Source organism: Scyliorhinus torazame, chromosome 8, assembly GCF_047496885.1.
Source record: "Scyliorhinus torazame isolate Kashiwa2021f chromosome 8, sScyTor2.1, whole genome shotgun sequence".
NCBI classification, from domain to species: domain Eukaryota; kingdom Metazoa; phylum Chordata; class Chondrichthyes; order Carcharhiniformes; family Scyliorhinidae; genus Scyliorhinus; species Scyliorhinus torazame.
This window is the reverse complement of record NC_092714.1, coordinates 100,704,405-100,721,696: the sequence shown is the minus strand read 5'-3', so window position 1 is coordinate 100,721,696 and position 17,292 is coordinate 100,704,405. Positions and strand designations below refer to the sequence as shown.

Below are 17,292 nucleotides of genomic sequence, written 5' to 3'. Positions count from 1 at the left end.
TCCGGGCCGGAGAATCGAGCGGGGGGGGGGCCTGCCAACCGGCGCAGCGCGATTCCCGCCCCCGCCGAATATCCGGTGCCGGAGACTTTGGCAACCGGCGGGGGCGGGATTCACGCCAGCACCCGGCGATTCTCCGACCCGGCGGGGGGTCGGAGAATCTCGCCCAAGATCTCCAAGTGTCTGGGTTCAACCAGAAAATGGGCCCCCCCGCGCGATTCTCCGGCCCGGATGGGCCGAAGTCCCGTCGCTAAAATCCCTGTCCCGCCGGCGTAAATTAAACTACCTACCTTACCGGCGGGACAAGGCGGCGCGGGCGGGCTCCGGTGTTCTGGGGGGGACGCGGGGCGATCTGGCCCCGGGGGGTGCCCCTACGGTGGCCTTGTCCACGATCGGGGCCCACCGATCCGCGGGCGGGCCTGTGCCGTGGGGACACTCTTTCCCTTCCGCCTCCGCCACGGTCTCCACCATGGCGGAGGCAGAAGAGACTCCCTCCACTGCGCATGCGTGGGAATGCCGTCAGCGGCCGCTGACGCTCCCTCGCATGCGCCGCCGGAGATGTCATTTCCGCGCCAGCTGGTGGGGCACCAAAGGCCTTTTCCGCCAGCTGGTGGGGCGGAAATTCGTCCGGCGCCGACCTAGCCCCTTAAGGTTGGGGCTCGGCCCCCAAAGATGTGGAGCATTCCACACCTTTGGGGCGGCGTGATGCTCGTCTGATTTGCGCCGTTTTGGGCGCCAGTCGGCGGACATCGCGCCGTTCCCGGAGAATTTCGCCCCATGTTTGGTCCCTGACCCTCTGTCCACCGCATCTAAACCTACAACCCCTTGGAAGTTGAAATTCTGCCAATTATGATTTTTATGAGTTCATCGATCTGAAACGTTAACTCTGTTAGTGCTACCAGAGCTGCTGAGTTTTTCCTTTGGTTATATTTCAGATTTCCAGCATTTACAGTATATTGCTTTAGTATGAGTGACTTTTTTCTTTTTCATGGAACATTTAAAAAAAGATTTTTCTTGCTTCACCAAATTTGTCCTATTCTACACTCAACTGAAGGCAGTAAAATCACCATAGTCCCAGATGACCATTGGCTGCTTTCCCCTTTGACGGGGTGGGGGGGGGGGGGTGTTGCTGATTGGTGGTGATTTAACCTGAGGATCACCACACCAGGCAAGGGGTAAAGCAGAGAAGATGGGACCTTCACGAATAACCTGAGCCAGTACGGGAATGGAACCCGTGCTGTTGGACTGGTTTTACATCACAATCCAGCTGTCCAGCCAACTGAGCTGAACAAAGAAGTTGATAGTAAGGTCGCATTTATGTCCAACTCTATTTTCCCACAGGTGATGGTGGAGGTTCTCCTTGAATGCCTGTTGTCCATGTGCTAATGACACTCCTCAAAACTCTTTCCACATCTTTCGTTCTGAGAAAAATTGAATATTTTGACACCGGTCTCATCTTTACATACTTTACATCCTTTAGCTACTGGAATCCAATTGCCGAACACTGCAGATATTTTATCAAGTTTCCCCACCAAAGTAAACTCTTCAATATGCTTGTGCTGCTGTAATCAAAATCACTGTTGCACATCAGTGGTGAAATTCTCATTGCTCCAATGTCCTGAATAATCTTCCTGTATAACTGGCCTGCACAATAACAATGAAAGCTGATTTAATGTTAGTTTCAACAGCACGTCAGTGATACCTGCTCCTGATGCACAAGACTCAAACAAGATGTGGAATCCCTAAGTAAATTTGGTGAGTACACTACACTAAAGTCAACAGCTATTAAACTTACTGGATTTGATTTGCTGAGGCTGGCAGCTGGGAAGACAATTGAAAATAAAACAAGTTTTCCCAGCTCTGGAATAGGTGCTTGCTGCAAGCGTTTTGTGGTCTCTTGGATGTGATGGAGAGCAAAGAGGGAAACTGTGCTCCTTTCTAAGTAAGTGGCTGTGGGGACATTCATTGTGCTCTGGTGGAAAGAATTCATGTCCATTGTGTTATAGTCCAGAAATAGAGGATAGCACTGAAGCCAATCGTACACAATATTATAAGCATTTAATGACAGAGATACATATTACTGACATGAACCTCTTCATCCAACAAACACAAAGGCACAAGTGAATCCTCAGTTAATGTCCACCATCTGCATTACAATTAATATACAACAAACACTTCATTTGCCTGTGGAGATCAGGCTGTTCATTGGAAAAGACGGGGAGTTCGGTACTTGTCTCTGCCGCTTGAATATCAAATCAAGAAATGCCTGGAAATATTTCAGTTGGTTCCTGACTATCCAGAGGAGCTTAAAATAAGGACATTATTGCTTCCATTAAAATGATAAATGAGTTTGATAAGCCTTTTATAGGATGTTGTTGCTATAATATTTTGTTGTTTCTTTGTCGCTTTCAGTTTTACAACTTTTATCTACTGTAATAGCTTTCATTGAAAGAGGTGACAATGCTCAATAACTTTGAAGGTTTGTATTTGTTTCATGCACCTTCACAAATGTGCATCAGGAACCTCCAAAATCTTTTCGACTGTGGAAATAGCCAAGGTCTATAGTACTGGGAGGCTTTCTAAGAGAAGATCTATAGCCTTTTAGTTCCTGCAATTCCCAAATTATTGCAGTGCAGCATACCAATTCTCATTGATCAGAAGAATATGATGCAACAATACTAAGGAACTAATTTTATACCTGCCAATATTCAGGATGACTTATTTTGGTATAACTTGGCACAGAAGCAAATAGTTACATACCCTTTAATGTTACAAAAGTGCACGTTTGTCCTACCTAGTAAGAGAAAAAGAGCTTAGAATAGCAGAGGTTGTGTACGCACTTGGTTTTTACAAACAGTAGCACAGTGTGGTACTTTTCATTCACTGCCCATTATATTTGCTTCACATTGTTCTGGTTGTAGCAAATGCACAATCGTTAGTGGTTCCCCCAAAGGCTAACTTGTGTTGCTTTTGTCTTTCCTGTCTTTTGGTCTATTGATGCCAGTACGTCTAACATGGTTGAGCCATCAGTAAACAGTTTTTGTAGCTATATCCCTGTAGTATTCTTTGAAAAGTAAGCTAGTCCTTCACAATTTTAGCCTGATGATCCTTGGTCTCATCCCAGCAAGCACGGTGCACCATATCAGTCAATCTGTCAGCATACTGATCAATAATCTCACCAAGTCTCTGCTTTGTATGTGATCTTTACCGCCACAGCTCTATCTCACGCTATTCATGAGAAAACCTTTCTTCCAATGCTGCTTTCAATTCACGATAATTACTTTTCTCCTGAGTGTTCACTGAGTTCACACACAAACTGGTTTATTTAGCACTTGCTACAGTACAGAATTTAACTCTTTCTCTAATTTGACTAATCATTCTGCCCAGCCAAAAATTCTAACTCTCACCATGTGAACTGATGTTTTAAATCCCAGTCAAGCAGTAGTAGTTGTGCTACCTCCAGGTGAAGCCTTTATTTTTAATTTATCTACCTTTGACCAAATGCAAGCTAATTTCCGAATATAACTTGAAGTCTGATGTGAGGGTGCATCTAGATTCATGAACGTACAAAAAATTAAGACTAGAAGAAATCTGTGAAAAAACATTGCATTTTCAGATACATTAATAGCTTTACACAGATTTAATTCTACCAGTAATAGAGGAAAAACATAATACTACATTGAATACAACTCATGTGGGGAGGAAGTAGAGGACGCATAGGATGAGGAGCTGAAACAGCTACAAACATTTATACAGGGCCTTGAATGTGGACAAACATCCCCATGTGCCTCCGAGAGTCATGACAATAAAAGAAACATGCAGGACCAGTGCAGAAGATGCCAGAAAGGTGATCAAAGCCTTGATCAAGGAGTTGGGTTTTAGGGAAAATCAAAGCAGGAGAGGAAGGTGGAAAGGGAGACAGGTAAGCGCAGGGAATTTATAAATGTGGGGGGCAAAGTGTTGAAGGTATGATCATGAGGTGACGAAGGGGCAAATGCACAAGTGACCAGATTCGGAGAGGTCAATGGGGGAGGGTTGGAGAAGATGCAGAGATACCAATGGCCGAGGATAGAAATTTTGAATATAAGACAATCTGAAGACCAGGATTCAATGAAGATTAGTCAAGGCAAAGGTAATAGGTGAGCAGGACTTGGTCTGGGAAGCAATGCAGTCAGCAGAATTTTCAATATCCTGAAGAGATGGAAGGCTGGCTAGGAGAACATTAGAAAAGTCAAGTTTGGAAGTGACAAAGGCATGGTTGAGAGTTTCAGTAGTAAATGAGCTGAACATGAGTCAGAGGGGAGAAGTGTCATGAAGTTGGTAGAAACAGTCTTTCTGTTTGAGAGTGTTTGGGAATAATACTTTGTTGTAAAGAGTGCCAAAGCTTCAAACAGTCTGATGTAACCTGAGACAGTGACTCCATGAAAGTAAACAGAAAACCTACCAGCTAGGGACTCTTGGGCCTAGCCACCTGGTGATATTGTACAGCCCATGAAAAAGTTCTTTCACACCATGATTCGACCTATCCTCATATCCAATGCCCAGAATCCTCAAAATTCTGCTCATTAATTAAATGCAGAATATTACTTGCTAGTTGTATTACTCTCAAGCTGACAGAAGGGTAGCAATTGTACATGGTAACATGGGAGCAAATCCATTGAACTGTGAATGGTTTGCACATATTACCAGAAAGTGTGGACCAGAATTTTCAGGAGGGCAGGGGTTCAGCTGTGCTAACTCCAACAGGCATGATGTAATTTCACACTCGAAGGAGCATTGATTGGCAGAAGGCAGGACTTCCACCCACCACCAGGAGGAAGTCCTGGCTTGGACAGCTGCTGGCCAATCAGATTGGCCGGCGGCTCTCTGAACAGAAGAGGCACTGCAGCTAGCTGCCTGCAATGAAACGTTGGGAACTGGAGGAAAGGTAAGTGGCAGAGGTCAAGAGTGGAAGGGGTAATACTGATATGGAAGGACTGGCGGGGGGGGGGGTGTCACTAGAAGGGTGATTGGGGTCTCAGGGGATAGTTCGGGCTGGGGAGGAAGGGAGATCTGGAACTCACGGGGTCCTAAGGGAAGCGTGCCCCAGTCTGAAGGAGGCTTCTGATGGGGGAGCCACCCACCCTCTCCCCACTTCCCACCCAAAATTGAACTTAGTTCAATTTTTCGTTCCCCCTCCCACCTATCTATCATCCACCTGCCAGGCTAAAAAGTGAGGCTGGATGGGAACAGGTGCTTAAGTGGACATTATGTGGCCATTTAGGTGACTTATTTGGGGCAAGGGTGGACTTCTCATCAGAGGCCCTGCCTGCCCTGGCTTAAAACCGTGACCAGGTCGGCTGGATGGATCCTGGAGGGAATTCTGGCCTTGGTTACTTTTAACATTTCTTTTCAATATTACACTATTTGAATCCACGCTTTTGAAATTTAGATATGTTGGAATCTACCTATTTTTAAAAAAAATTCAGGACAAGGTCACCCCAAACTGAAAGATATCATGCACAACATCCTCTGCTTCAGGAGCACAGAAACAAAGCTGCCACAGAAAGAATCCAGTGAACTTAAGACCTGATATCCTGATTGAGATCATCTACTTGATGTCTGGCTCATGTAGGTAATCTAATTCAGGATTTATAGTCAAAGCATCTAACCTGTGTTGGTGAATTAATTGGCTCATCAACCAGGAACAGTCAGGGTTCTTGAAAATAATGCTGATACTGCTACATTTTCTGTGGATTATGATCTTTTTAATGACCCAATCAATACGGAGAGTTTTACGCTGAGCTGTAATTGAACTTGAATCTGCTGGTTTTTGCATTTCCTGAAACAGGTAGTCAATACTGTTCAAACAACAGATTCTTCAATGAGCATTTTTATTGGAAGTAAAATGTTCAAATTAATAGGTTGCTTTCAGCACTAAATACATGTACACAATAGAACTCTGGGTCTTTTTCCAACTTGCAGGCAGTGACTATTGGGGTACCACAGGGATCCATGCTGAGACCCAGGCTATTCACAAGACATATTAATGATTTAGATGAGGGAACAAAATGTAGCATCTCCAAATTTGCAGATGACTCAAATGTGGGAGGGTGAGCTGTGAGGAAGATGCAAAGATCCTTCAATGTGATTTGAAGTTAAGTGAGTCGGGAAATTAATGGCAGATGCAGTATAATTTGGATAAATGTGAGTTTATCCACTTTGGTAGAAACAAACGGGAAGGCAGACTATTATCTGAATGGCCATAAATTAGAAGAGGGGAATGTGCAGCGGGACCTGGGTGTCCTCATACACCAGTAACTGAAGGTAAGCATGCAGGTGCAGCAGGTGGTAAAAAAGACAAATGGTATGTTGGTCTTCATAGCGTGAAGATTCAAGTACAGGAGCACGGATGTCTTGCTGCAATTATACAGAGCCTTGCTGAGGGCACACCTCGAATATTATGCGCAGCTTTGGTCTCCTTATCTGAGGAAGGGTGTTCTTGCTTCAGAGGAAGTGCAGAGAAGGTTTACCAGACTGATTCATGGGATTGCAGGTTGGATGTATGAGGAGAGACTAAGTCGGTTAGGATTGTATTCGCTAGACTTCAGAAGAATGAGGGGAGGGCAGCACGGTAGCACAGTGGTCATCACAATTGCTTCTCAGTTCCAGGGTTTCAGGTTCGATTCCCAGCTTGGTTCACTGTCTGTGTGGAGTCTGCATGTTCTCTCTGTGTCTGCGTGGGTTTCCTCTGGGTGCTCCGGTTTCCTCCCACAGTCCAAAGATGTGCAGGTTAAGTGGATTGGCGATGCTAAAAAATTGCCTGCGTGGGTTTCCTCTGGGTGCTCCGGTTTCCTCCCACAGTCCAAAGATGTGCAGGTTAAGTGGATTGGCGATGCTAAAAAATTGCCTGCGTGGGTTTCCTCTGGGTGCTCCGGTTTCCTCCCACAGTCCAAAGATGTGCAGGTTAGGTGGATTGGCGATGCTAAAGAATTGCCACTATTGTCCAAAAAGGTTAGGTGGGGTCACTGGGTTACGGGGTAGGTAGAGGTATGGACTTAGGTAGATGTTCTTTCCAAGGGCAGGTGCAGACTCGATGGGCCAAATGGCCTCCTTCTGCACTGTAAATTCTAAGATTCTATGAAATGTATAAAATCCTAACAGGACTAAACAAGTTAGATGCAAGAAGAATGTTACTGATGGTAAGGCTGTCCAGAACCAGTCTGAGGAATTTGTTACCAGCGAGATTAGTTGAGGCCTAAACATTGTGGGTGGGATTCTCCGATCCTAGGGCTAAGTGTTGACGATGTTGTAAACGCCGGAGCGTTTTACGACGGCATCATCTGGCCCCTAGGATCAGCGATCCTGTGCAGCACAGGAGGCCAGCACTGAAGCGCTTCACGCAGCTCCAGCTGCCGATACGTGCGAGCACGGCCAGCGCGAGTTAGCGCATGCGCACAGGGTGCCGTCTCCGCGCCGGCCCCGCGCAACATGGCGGAGACCTACCGGGGCCCGGCGCGGAGGAACATGGGCCCCCACCGGGATAAGCCCACCTGGTAGGGGGCCAGGCCACCGTGGAGGCCCTCCCCGGAATCGGATCCCCCCCCCCACCAGGCCTCCCCCCGCAGCCAGAACGCCGAGGTTCCACCGGGTAGGACCACGCGAGAACGACGCCGGCGGGACTCGGCAGGCACTCGGCCCATCGCACGGGGAGAATCGCGGCGGCCCCCGACCGGTTCCGCACCGGCGCCAATTCTCCGGCGACCGGAGAATCGGCGGGCCGGCATCGGAGTGGCGTCGCGGGATTCGTGCCTCCCCCTGCCGCTTCTCCGATCCGGCGCGGGATCGAGAATCCCGCCCAGGATGTTTTCAAGAAGCAGTTAAGTACAGCTCTTGGTGCCAAGGAGATCAAAGGATATGGGTGGGTGGGGGAAGGTGGGGGGGTGGGTGGGGGAAGGTGGGTTTAGGCTATTGAATTGGATGATCAACCATGAACATAATGAATGGCGGAGTAGACTTGAAAGTTAAGGAAAATCCCAAGGCTGTTAAGGAAAATCCCAAGGCTTTTTACACTTACATAAAAAGCAAGAGGGTAGCCAGGGAAAGGGTTGGCCCACTGAAGGATAGGCAAGGGAATCTATGTGTGGAGCCAGAGGAAATGGGCGAGGTACTAAATGAATACTTTGCATCAGTATTCACCAAAGAGAAGGAATTGGTTGATGTTGAGTCTGGAGAAGGGGGTGTAGATAGCCTGGGTCACATTGTGATCCAAAAAGACGAGGTGTTGGGTGTCTTAAAAAATATTAAGGTAGATAAGTCCCCAGGGCCGGATGGGATCTACCCCAGAATACTGAAGGAGGCTGGAGAGGAAATTGCTGAGGCCTTGACAGAAATCTTTGGATCCTCGCTGTCTTCAGGGGATGTCCCGGAGGACTGGAGAATAGCCAATGTTGTTCCTCTGTTTAAGAAGGGTGGCAGGGATAATCCCGGGAACTACAGGCCGGTGAGCCTTACTTCAGTGGTAGGGAAATTACTGGAGAGAATTCTTCGAGACAGGATCTACTCCCATTTGGAAGCAAATGGACGTATTAGTGAGAGGCAGCACGGTTTTGTGAAGGGGAGGTCGTGTCTCACTAACTTGATAGAGTTTTTCGAGGAGGTCACTAAGATGATTGATGCAGGTAGGGCAGTAGATGTTGTCTATATGGACTTCAGTAAGGCCTTTGACAAGGTCCCTCATGGTAGACTAGTACAAAAGGTGAAGTCACACGGGATCAGGGGTGAACTGGCAAGGTGGATACAGAACTGGCTAGGCCATAGAAGGCAGAGGGTAGCAATGGAGGGATGCTTTTCTAATTGGAGGGCTGTGACCAGTGGTGTTCCACAGGGATCAGTGCTGGGACCTTTGCTCTTTGTAGTATATATAAATGATTTGGAGGAAAATGTAACTGGTCTGATTAGTAAGTTTGCAGACGACACAAAGGTTGGTGGAATTGCGGATAGCGATGAGGACTGTCTGAGGATACAGCAGGATTTAGATTGTCTGGAGACTTGGGCGGAGAGATGGCAGATGGAGTTTAACCTGGACAAATGTGAGGTAATGCATTTTGGAAGGGCTAATGCAGGTAGGGAATATACAGTGAATGGTAGAACCCTCAAGAGTATTGAAAGTCAAAGAGATCTAGGAGTACAGGTCCACAGATCACTGAAAGGGGCTACATAGGTGGAGAAGGTAGTCAAGAAGGCATACGGCATGCTTGCCTTCATTGGCCGGGGCATTGAGTATAGGAATTGGCAAGTCATGTTGCAGCTGTATAGAACCTTAGTTAGGCCACACTTGGAGTATAGTGTTCAATTCTGGTCGCCACACTACCAGAAGGATGTGGAGGCTTTAGAGAGGGTGCAGAAGAGATTTACCAGAATGTTGCCTGGTATGGAGGGCATAAGCTATGAGGAGCGATTGAATAAACTCGGTTTGTTCTCACTGGAACGAAGGAGGTTGAGGGGCGACCTGATAGAGGTATACAAAATTATGAGGGGCATAGACAGAGTGGATAGTCAGAGGCTTTTCCCCAGGGCAGAGGGGTCAATTACTAGGGGGCATAGGTTTAAGGTGAGAGGGGCAAAGTTTAGAGTAGATGTACGAGGCAAGTTTTTTACGCAGAGGGTAGTGGGTGCCTGGAACTCACTACCGGAGGAGGTAGTGGAGGCAGGGACGATAGGGACATTTAAGGGGCATCTTGACAAATATATGAATAGGATGGGAATAGAAGGATACGGACCCAGGAAGTGTAGAAGATTGTAGTTTAGTCGGGCAATATGGTCGGCACGGGCTTGGAGGGCCGAAGGGCCTGTTCCTGTGCTGTACATTTCTTTGTTCTTTGTTCTTTGACCGTTTGGCCTCCTCGTGCTCCTATTTTCTATGTTTCTATGTAAATTCTCTGAATATTTGTGTAGAAAATTAAGGTAAAATAATAAGGAATTTCAGTTTCATTATGAATATAGCAACATTCAAAGAAAGAAGGGACAGCCACAGAGATTACCAGGGACAAAAAAATAATTAAATAGTGCATTTGAGTACACTCACAAAATACACTTCCAGAACCATATCACCCCGCCTATGCTAAAATAGTTGACAGCATTTCTACAATTTACTTAAGAACATAATGAGACATCAATACTTTCTTGTGTGCGTTATCTCTTGAAAGGCCCATGATCCCAACCTATTTCTTACAAAAGGCTCATGACTCATGCAGGATTTGCTCTCGGCAAGATCTGTACCATCCTCTTCAGACAAGGGGCTTGCCATTCCCAAACAGGGAAATTTGGTCATTGTTAATGAAAGGGAATGTAGTGATACTGATAAGGGGAGAAGTGCTCTGAAAATGTTGTTCATCCTGGGGAAGAAAGTCCCTCCATGGGCTATGAACCCTCGATCTGAAGGTAATGAAGAGGGAAAGGCATCCACATTTAGCCCTCTCCTTCCAGCATTGACCAGAGCAGGAATTCTGCTGTTGCTCCAGGGTGTACTGCCATGCCTTTCATGGCCATCAATGGCATTGGTAGAAATTAAAGTGGCAGATGGAGAAATGGACCAGCTTACCTGCCCCTGTGCCCATGCCATTATTTAATTATGCTGGAGCAGTCAGTTTGTTTGGAGGAAGGGTTGGGGAGAGAGCAAGAAAGATTTGAGGCTATGCAGTAGAGGAAGGAATTCAGAAATAAACCTCACCACTTAATTTCCCTTTGCTGTGTAAGAAGAAAATTCAGCCCGATATGTCCTTGTCTTTTTCATAAAGCAATTTGTTTTTATGACCTTTTCAATTGAGCAGGTGCAGCTCTCAATAAACAGTTAAGAACTAATTTTCCTAATAATTAGCTGTTACAGGAGTCTCAGTCTATTACACTTCATTCAAATTTATTAATAGCGAGATTCATTTCACTTATGATTACATTTTTAATGAGTAAATTGGTGCTGCTCTGTTCTACCACAGTTTCACAATCTAACCAATCACCCTGTTGGTCTCTGGAACAATGTATAACTACTGCTGGGATTGTAATGCCAGAGTAAAACTTCTTCATGAGCGATCTCACTCACAAAACTGTCTTTTCAAGGTGTCATGCGTGTAGTAATTCTGAGTACTCTTGGTCTTTGCTAGGGTCAATGGACTCAAAATAAATCAGTCATGATCCCACTGGATGAAGTTCCACAATGTAGCCCACCCAATTCAGTAATTTACTCTCTGGATAAAGCTGTGCTGAAAACGCAGAAAATTACTAAGCCTCTGGAGCAACGGAAGCTCCATTTCAAAGTTATGGTTAACATCCGATTGCTAAGTTAATGATCAAATCTTTGGTTGCTCCATATATTGACCAAGAAGCATCTCGTACTCTCCTGTCACACAGCCAAAAACATATCATTTTTATCTTTTGAAGTGTCACACTTCAGGGTGCAAAGCATTAATGATACATGGTTCATCAATTCTCTCATAAAACCAACTTGAAATGGAATAAGAGAATAATATTCCCAGCAAAGTTTCAGCATGTTATCCATAAAGTGAAACAATCTTACAAAGATGTGGTCAGATGCATTTAATTAGAAAAGGGATAATTATAGGTACTGTGGAAAGAAATTAATGGTTTGGATTTTGTGGTCAGCAGGTAAGTGCTGATCCTCAGTGCTGGTTTTGAAGAAAGTTGCCCACAAAGTTCTAGTGATCTCTGTGACATGGATTTCATGCAGGTGCCAGTTTAGGGGATCTGTTGCTTCCAGTAACAATGATGTCATCAAGAGAATTAAGCAACCGATCACATTGAAGAATCCTCATAGGCAGCAAATCAGAAAGTATAAAGCACTGGCTATCCTTCATTTTTTAATCATTCTACAGAGAGCAAAATAAAAACTAGGACATTTAGCTAGGAATGTGTAGACGCTGAAATATCACCAAAATAGCTTTAAGTTTTAAAAATCATTTTAAACATCTATGAATTGTCTTTGATCATTAATCCACAAATAGCAATTTAGTTTTTCAGTGCTAGAGAGATTGTCCAGCAGGAATTGTGTTGTATGATGCAGCTTAAAACCCCAGTTGCCTCTCATTCAATAAGGCATAACCTTTTCAAGGGTTTTTACAGTGATATCCATCTGCAAAGGATTTTAATGGCGTATCCTGTTGCGAAGCAGGAAATCAGGTTTCCAGGTATAATGGTGCATTTGCAGACAGTGGCTGTCAGTTTCACAGAGAAAGGACAGCAAATGCCAACAATCTTATAATCATTTCAACTACAAAATCCACGCCATTTTGTCATAGAATTGTAGTGATGTCTCTTCAATAAAATACAAATAAACTTGGACACGTGTGCTGGGATTCTGTATTCCTCGCCGCTGAGACCGGGATCCAGATTGGGCGGAGAACCCTGCAGCGGAGCAAGATCGGGATTTGTGGCAGGGGGCAAACCGGTCACAATTCTCTGTGCCTGCCCCATCAGTCATAGCGGGTTTCCCGAAATCATAGCTGGGCTTCCCACCCTGGCCCAGCAGGACCACGTAAATAGTTCATTAGGGCTATTTTGTATATCATTGGTGGGCAGGATGCACCATTCACAAGCCAGATAGAATTCTCCACCACCCGAGCCAAAGGTCCCGCTGGCATAAATTGATGGAATTATTGAGGAGCATGGACCCGGTGACTTGCAACCCGAAGGGTGGCAAAGCGGTAAGTGCCCTCCCAACAATTGCCGCCAGGGTGCTGAAGGGGGTCCTTCCTGGGAGGTGGGGGGGGGGGGTCAGAGGGTGGCTTGTGCTGGCTGGTGGGGTGCAGGTCAGGGGTTTTCATTGGGATGGGACTCCTTTAGTGTTCCCCCATCTGCAGCCATTAAGAATTGCTACAGTGCAGAAGGAGGCCATTCGGCCCGCGCCTGCAGAGACCCTCTCAATGAGTACTCTACCTAAGCCCACTCTCCCCGCAGCCACACTTAACCTGCATACCTTTGGACACAAAGGTGCAATTTACCAAGGCCAATCCACCTGACCTGCACGTTTTAGGATTGTGGAAGGAAACCAGAGTACACGGGGGAAAACCCATGCAGACACGGGGAGAACGTGCAAACTCCACACAGACAGTCATCTGAGGCTGGAATCAGTGGAACCGGGTCTCTGGTGCTGTGAGGGAGAAGTGCTAACCACTGTTCCACTGAACCCACTAAACAGCCAGTCAGAATGTTAAAGTTAAAGTTTTCCCATAATAAAATAAAAATGTGTTCATCTGTCCTGCCATACCATTTAGACAGTCACTCATTATTTCATAAAAACACATTCCTCATAATAAAGTCAAAGTGTTCTTATCTGCATCCCTAAACCGTTTAAATAGCAAGTCAGTATCAAAGAGATAAAGCTTTCTCATAATATAGTGAAAGTGATCCTATCTGTTCCCCGAAATCCTTTAAAATGTCTGTCAGAATGCCAAGTTTAAAGATCTGTGAGATGAAGGTAAAGTAATCCCTTTAAAGTGGTGGAAACCATTGAAGTGGTTTACACACAGTCAATGTCATTGCTTTTTGAAGTATGGAAGTCAGTGTGTATGGTGAGGAGGCAGAGTACTTTGAACTGGATTGTTCACATTGAATTTCACACTCCATTGCCTGCTAAAAGCATTGTGATTGACAGCTCGCTGGGACTTCAAAGGGTAGAATCAGATTGTTTATTTTTATAACTCTGCAGCAATCCATTTGGTCAGGGTAGCAGCTGTTTCTCTAACCACAAATATTTTAATGCGTTTGCCTCTTAGTTCTCGAGTGTTTCATAGAAAGTGAAGGGACAACCCCACAACTGTTTTTTCCTCTTAGTGTCCAAAGATGTGCAGGCTAGGTGGGGATAGGGTGATAGGGTTGGGGGTAGGCCTAGGTAGGGTACTCTTTCAGAGGGTCGTTGCAGGCTCAGGCCGAATACTGTAGCGATTCTATGCCACCATTGAACTGCAAGGTGCGGGGCTCGAAGGTGCAAAATGAGGGGAGGTGGAGATTGAAGGGGGGGTCTTGGAGGTGAGGGGGCTTGAATGGGAGGTTGTGGGCGAGCTGAAGGAGGATTCTAAGGTGGGGGGGGTGATGTGATGCGATCTGGGGTGGTGCGATCCAGGGTGGTTTGGGGTGGAGGGGGAAGAGCTGCAGCAGCTAATTGAGAGCTAATTAAAAAAGGCACTCGGATCTTAAGAGGTAGAGGATCTGTCCAAGAGATTAGGTTCCGTCTCTCTCAATTGCAGCGCGGATCCCGACACGTCAGGAAATGGCACGGAAAACCCGATGTTTTCCGAGTGCCATGGAATGGCAGGTCAGGGGAGCTCCTCATGCCAGCGGGACCAGTCCCAATTCTCCGCTGGTAGGAGCACTGGGAGTCTAGAATGGAGAATCCCGGCCATTATCTATGTGTGGTAAGTCAATGTTTCATCTTAATGGACTGCCACATTCACATAAATAATTTATCATTTTGAACTGCTAAGACTGAAGTTGGAAGCAAGTAAATAATATTGTACGTTAAACACGTCAATTGTAATAAAGTGCTCAAAGTATTGTTTGTGCTGCATTTGTGGCATATTGTGTAAATTGTAGAGGTAGTGGTCGGAATTCTCCGGCCATTTGCTGGCGACAGGATTCTCTCGTCCCACTGGCAGAATACCCTGCCCGTGGGTTTCCTGATGGCATGGGGTGCTTTCAATGGGAATTCCCATTGACAGCGACAGGAGCCGAGAATCACACCGCTGAGAAACACACAGATGGGATGCCAGAGAATCTCGCCCATCGTCTCAGGACAGTTTGCATTTCTCACTGCTGCACTACCTGTGCCTGGGCTGCAATTAATGTAAAACATTACATTCTCAGAGAAAACATGATGATCATCAGAAAACTGGGGCGAAATTCTCCGGTATCGGCGCGATGTCCGCCGACTGGCGCCCAAAACAGCGCAAATCAGTCGGGCATCGCGCCGCCCCAAAGGTGCGGAATGCTCCGCATCTTTGGGGGCCGAGCCCCAACCTTAAGGGGCTAGGCCGGCGCCGGACGAATTTCCGCCTCGTCAGCTGGCGGAAAAGGCCTTTGGTGCCCCGCCAGCTGGTGCAGAAATGACATCTCCGGGCGGCGCATGCGCGGGAGCGTCAGCGGCCGCTGACGGCATTCCCACGCATGTGCAGTGGGGAGAGTCCCTTCCGCCTCCACCATGGTGGAGACCGTGGCGAAGGCGGAAGGGAAAGAGTGCCCCCACGGCACAGGCCCGCCCGCGGATCGGTGGGCCCGATCGTGGGCCAGGCCACCGTGGGGGCACCCCCCGGGGCCAGATCGCCCCCCCCCCCCCAGGACCCCGGCTGCGCCGCCTTGTCCCGCCGGTAAGGTAGGTGGTTTAATCTACGCAGGATGGACAGGCATTTTAGCGGCGGGACTTCGGCCCATCCGGGTCGGAGAATCGCGGGGGGTGGCCCGCCAACCGGCGCGCCGCGATTCCCGCCCCGCCGAATATCCGGTGGTGGAGAATTCGGCAACCGGCGGGGGCGGGATTCACGCCAGCCCCCGGCGATTCTCCGACCCGGCGGGGGGTCGGAGAATCTCACCCCTGAAAAGAAAGATTGAACAGGTGTGCCCAGGTCCAGTAAGGACAAATGATTTATGATTCATAAGGAGTAAAGTGCTGAGTAATGCCACCTCACTGGGATATCCTTAAGAATCACTACACATAGGGCACTGTAGTGGCGCAGTCGTTAGTACTGCTGCCTCGCGGCGCTGAAGTCCAAGGTTCGATCCTGTCTGTGTGGAGTTTGCACATTCTGCCCGTGTTTGCATGGGTTTCACCCCCACAACCCAAAAAGATGTGCAACCCAAAAAGATTGGCCATTAATTCTTTTTTAATTTAGAGTACCCAATAATTTTTCTTCCAATTAAGGGGCAATTTAGCTTGGCCAATCCACCTAACATGCACATCTTTGGGTTGTGGGAGTGAAACCCACGCAGACACGGGGAGAATGTGCAAACTCCACACGGACTGTGACCCAGGGCCGTGATTCAAACTCCGGTCCTCAGCGCTGCAGTCCCAGTGCTAACCACTGCGCCACATGCCACCCTAAATTGCCCCTTAATTGGAAAAAATGACTTGGGTACTCTAAATTTATTTTTAAAATCTCTACACATTGATGCATGAGCAACAGACAAGATTTAATTCTCTCGGAAAAGGTCAACTTATTTATTTGCACACAAATAATTCTCTCTTATTTCTTATGTGAGAGTGGAGAAATAATTACATGTCCCTAACGGGATCCAAGTACAGTCTTATTTCACAGGAAAATAATGTAATTCCTTTAGAGAATGTCTTACTGTAAATTACTGCTGTTAGTCACTGTTCTAGAGGTAAATTTGGGCAGTGTTGGTTTGCTTGAGTGCGCAAGGCGCAGAGAATATGTCGGCACAGGAGTTTGAATTTAACCAGCGAGCCGCAGACGACTAATACATACATCCCCGGACACCTACTGGTGAAGAGATTTGAAATTTTGGACCACTGCACCAACAGTTGCCCTCAGGTTGGCCCTGGGAGGACTGTGGAAGCTGATGAGGAGATGGGCCAACAGAAGGCTTGGCTAATTGAAAAATGTAATTGCTCTTGAATGAGATAGAATTGGATTATTCTCCTGCTATTTGGAAAGGTTAATTTATAAGGTGCACAATGTCCAATATGGCAACCATCCTGCTTGGACAGTGATAAGCTGGCTTTCATAGACGCGAGTTGTCTCCATGACAAGTCTGGTGACAGAAGCTTGAAATCGAGTCAATCTCATTCATAGATTCAATAATCTGATATCTGAGCAGGGCACCTTCACAGCATGCCATGGCCCTGCTGACAATTTACTCTTGATGGGACTCAGACTGGGATCTGTCAGCATTAAACCTGTCACTAGCAGCTGGGATTCTTTCCACTCAACCACACAAGCACCTGCAACAAAGGGTAGGTTGATCCAAGTAAGTGAACATTTACCGAAGCTCGCTGCTGTTGAACTGTGGAAATATAGCAACTGCATTGATACCCTTTAGCAGACTTTATAGGCCAAATCTTGACTGTTGCCAACTTGCATTTAATTTCTCTGAACTTTGTTAAGTTTGTTTTACTGAGAACCAATGTTCACTTCTATCATTCAAATGAAAATAATACTTCTGGTGATTTGTCAATGGTTCATTTCAGTGACCGTTTGCATATGTTACACACCCATTGAAATTTAAAAAAAATGTTTACACTGTTCTTTTGCTCAGATACTTGCACTTCAGACTTCACAGTTCCCTTTCTTT

General features: G+C 46.5%; 1 protein-coding gene across 2 annotated transcripts in view; it reads right to left on the bottom strand.

Annotated features, from left to right (window-relative positions):
- The window catches only part of LOC140428010 (interleukin-1 receptor accessory protein-like 1), a 2,037,829-nt gene that overhangs the window by 722,600 nt on the left and 1,297,937 nt on the right, over positions 1 to 17,292 (bottom strand). The gene's annotated exons all lie outside the window — the stretch shown is intronic.